This window comes from Chrysochloris asiatica, unplaced genomic scaffold (genome assembly GCF_000296735.1).
Source record: "Chrysochloris asiatica unplaced genomic scaffold, ChrAsi1.0 scaffold00028, whole genome shotgun sequence".
NCBI lineage: Eukaryota > Metazoa > Chordata > Mammalia > Afrosoricida > Chrysochloridae > Chrysochloris > Chrysochloris asiatica.
The window spans coordinates 25,763,188-25,767,521 of record NW_006408546.1 but is presented as its reverse complement, the minus strand read 5'-3'; the positions used below and the strand labels follow the sequence as shown (position 1 = coordinate 25,767,521).

Here is a 4,334-nt window from a genome sequence, read left to right as displayed (position 1 = left end):
GTCTTTGCACATTTCATTATAATACTTGGTTTTGTCTTCTTGATCTCTTTGACATTTTCTATTAATCATTTCCTCCATTTGACCTAGCATCTCTGGAAAGCAAGTTTCACAGTCTTTTTGACATCCATTTTGAATGCTTATCATCCATTTCAGACATCCATTTTGACCTTTTTTTTCTTTCCTGTCTTTTAAAGGACCTTTTGCTTTTATGTGCGATGTTCTTGATGTCATCCCACAACTCTTCAGATCTTCAGTTATTAGTTTCAAATAACTCAAATTTGTTCTTATATTTTTTCATATGAACTCAGTCATTTTATGTCTTTTTTCTCCTTTTCTTCTTGGCTGGTTCTTGGTTCTGTCCCCTGCCCTCTGATGCAGTAATCTCTTTGTTTTCATCATACTTCTCCTCTTCTTGAAGGTCCATGCCCTTTGTTCTTGAAGTCACGTGAAGTGCTGAGGTTCATGTGCTGCACCAGGTTCACCTTAGACCTCTTAGAATGTGGATGAGACCTTTTTCATATTGTTGAATGGCAAAGATGAGGTTAGGGATTGGTTTGGTTTTTTGAAGGACTCTGGCCACAGGTGTGGCAACAGCAGCAGTTTTCGCCGTTTTCTTCTCTCCTGCAGGTTTCAGGCTCTGATTTTTCTTGTTCTGGACATACGAAATGAAAGTATAACATAGAGGTGTCAGATGGGACCAAGATAGCTTCACCAGCTTCTCCATAATTTTTGGAATACTTCAGCAACTCAAACACACTGGAGATAATACTTGACAGGGCTGTCAGAATGGCATACATTTTGCTCAGTTCCTTTAGCAGGGTGTCTACACAACTGCCTGAGAGCAGGACTGTCTGTACTAGCTCATGGAAAAATGTCAGCAGTGTGCTCAGTTGAACGATGATGGTGTTGCAGACTGCAGGTATTGGGGTGTTGAGGACCAGTGTCATGGACGAAAATCTAGCATGTGGCTACACTCCGACTTGTTGGCCAGAGACCCTGTAGGCTCAAGGAAGTAACCTCTGGATGTCTTGTGTTCATTGGCTTTTATGAACACACTGTGGGGTTAGCTCTGTATCATTCTCTTTAGTCCTATTAATTCATGCTATGTTTCAAACCCCTGTAACTGTAGCCTCTGAGAAAATGGTTTCTTAATGTGCCTCTCTCAATGTCTCCACTGTGTTGGCAGGGCTTAAGGTGTTCTGGGAACAAATCTCTCTGAGGAACAAACTCTGGCCACAGGGCAAGCTCGTCCAAACTGTTCTTTATCAAATTATTTAGTTATGCTTGCTATTAACTTAATACATTGGCCCTTGATACCCATGGACAAATATTAAAACAAAAAACTGCTCCTAAAGCTGAGGCTGTAAAAAGTTCCAAAAACAAGTTTCCCCCAAGGAATTCACCCAAAGTGGATTGGCGAAGTCCGGGGTTTTGTCCTAAGAATAATAGGTGTCTACCTTCTCCCATAGCCCCCAGGTGCAAAACCACTAAGCTAGGTGTCTTGCTTTCTCTTGCAAATCTCGGCCAGCCAGTCGACACAGCGGGATTCCTTTCAATCCTTTTCACCTTGTTCCCATTCGAGATTAGGTGCTATAGGTATGTTAATTAGCCTGGAGATACCGAGTTGCTGACCTGGGATTCGAACCTGAAAAGTACCATATAATAATTTGCTTGAATTTCTGGAAAATTAAGGATGTTAGATTATCAAGACAATTTGTGATGTATGTTCTAGAATTTGCTTCCTGTAAATCATTGTGTCCTGTGTAGAACGATTAATCACATTTCACTTCTGTATCCCGTCTTAATAAACCCCGCCTTCCTTTGTGTAAAGCTCCTCCCCAAAATAAAACTGGTGCGCAGACCAAAGCCCACATGCTTGCGGCTTGCAGTATGGGCAGGCATTGCGGTTGGCAAGGTGTGCAAACGGCATGCATAGCCAAAATGTTTATAATGCAGGATCAGTCTGACGCCGGTAACACATCCGCCCTACTTCCAGGGTGTCTATGTGTCTCTCTTGTTGTGTCTTTGTATGTATTCTTTATCTGTCGCTGTCGCTGCCAGATCTCCCAACTTCTTGAACCAAACTCCCTGTCGAGGTCGGATCTCGACATGATGGCTTTCTCATTGGGATGATTTGCTGGCTTTACCTCAGATGATGCTTCTTCTGCCATGACTTCTTTTTTTTTTTTTTGGTGTTTTATTGTGAATTATATGATAGTTTACATTAGAGAACTTTAGTTTTACATTCATTCCATTGTATATCATCTCATTGTCATGGTTCCAATCCCCTCCATGCATCATCAACCAACCAAAGAGTATATCCTAGAAACCCGCCCCTACACTTCCTCTCCCCTCCCTCCAGTTTTCTCAGTTTTTGGCCCACTGTCCCTTTCCCTCTCTGGATCCAAAGTCCCCAGCCGCTTCATCACTCCACGTCATCGTCTCTGTCTCTATCTCAGGCATCTCTGTTTCTCTGGGTAGGGTCCCGCTCTCGGCTCTTCTCCGCTGATGGTCCCAGAGACCTCCGCTCCTAGACTGGAGAATTAATCACTCCCTTCCTTGTTACAAAGTGTCTACCTTTGCATTTCCAACCCTCATAATCCATCCTGATAAGCATTATTCACTACAGTATCACGAGTTACCCATCTGTATTTCCTTTCATCTGCTTCACCCAGACAGATTGAATAGTACCCACTGGAGATTCTGCCTTCCTCCATGCTCCCGTGCACTAGGTTCCCTCTTGAAAGCTTGTAAGCCAGTCACTTCTTGCCTTTGTACTTCCCCACTCCCCATTTGAGTATCCAATATCCAAGTTGCCCATCTCCATCCACTCTGTGTGTGGAGGGGGTGGAAATGTTTCTTGCTGTAAGGATTTGTTCCTTCTTTTGAGTTGCTGCTCCATGGGTATAGGTCAAGTTCATCAGATTGTATCAGCTCACTTTTTTTTTTTTTCTTTTTTCCTTTTTTTTCTTCTCCTGGTTGAGCTCCGATCATCCAGTCATCCAGCCAGGTCATGTGGGTATCATCTGCAAGTGTGGGCGCTCCTGTGCACATGCCCTCTCTTCCCATCATCCAGTAGCTCCACTCTCCTATTGAGTCCTCAGTGGCCACGCCACTGACTCTGGGCTCAAGAGTCCCCAGGTCTCCTCACACTGCTTGCCAACCAGGTCCCCAACTGTGTCCACAGAATTCCACTGAAAATTGTAAGGCTTAGCTTGCTGCTTCATTGCTGCTTTTACTACCCCATTTCCCCCCATCGGTGATGTGTGTGGTCACCAATCAGAGCATGCATTACTGTTGAGTCTTAGTCTTGGAAGGGGGTTTGCGTTGAGAGGACCTGGCCACTTGCCTTGATGTTTCCTAGGGAAGCAATTTATTGTTCTTGTTGTAACAGTCCATCTCCCTCCATTTTTCCTGAAGGTCTTTCTTTCAAGAGGTATCTTTTATTCTTCTAGCCACTCTAGGCTGGTCTGCTCATCCTTTCAAGTGGAGATTTCTCATCTCTGGAGATTTGGATGTGGTTCTGGTTTCTACCTATAGTTTTATGTATTGCAAAGGCTCTGCAGGAAGCCTCGTTTACTGGTTACGCTGTAGCCCCATTTTAGGTATTCCAATCAGTCATAGGCAGAAGACGGACTTACAAGCCTTCTAGTGTGATGTTTCTGACTATTCCTTTCTCTCCCTCTCCAGTGTCTACTGTATATTATAATGCTAGGGGAACCAAGATTAAAAAACAAACAATCAAGCAAAAATAGTTAAGAATCTTAACATGATTCTCCCCCCATTCCAACCATGATTCAATCCCTGTATCTCAGAGCCCTGCAGTTCCAAGGCTGTGCATATATCATCCTTTATCTCTGTCCCATTAAGCCCTTTCAAACATGCCCAAGTGTTCTCCCATCTGCCCTGTTTCTCCACTTCCCTATCGCTTCCTGTATATTGCCCCCTCCCCAGCACCCAAGCTCTCCTGTGTCCAATCCCCACCCTGCACTCCCCCCACCACTCATCACCAACTTCCCAACAACCAACAAAGACTTCCCCCTACCTCCCTTTAGTATAATCTCTTTTTCTTAGTCTTTTACAGTGATGGTCCTATGCAGTATTTCTCCTTTTGTGACTGACGAATTTCACTCAGCATAATGTCCTCAAGGTTCATCCATGTTATGCGGCGGCTAGCCACATCCTTGTTATTCTTCAGTGTAGCATAATATTCCATTGTGTGTATGTACCACAATTTGTTAATCTATTCTTCAGTTGATGGGCACTTTGGCTGTCTCCATCTTTTTGCTATTGTAAATAGTGCTGCTATAAACATTGGTGTGCATATATCTTCT

General features: G+C 43.7%; 1 pseudogene; it reads right to left on the bottom strand.

Annotated features, from left to right (window-relative positions):
- Positions 1 to 313: 313 nt before the first annotated feature.
- LOC102821890 overlaps positions 314 to 4,334 on the bottom strand; it is a 10,190-nt pseudogene continuing 6,169 nt past the window's right edge.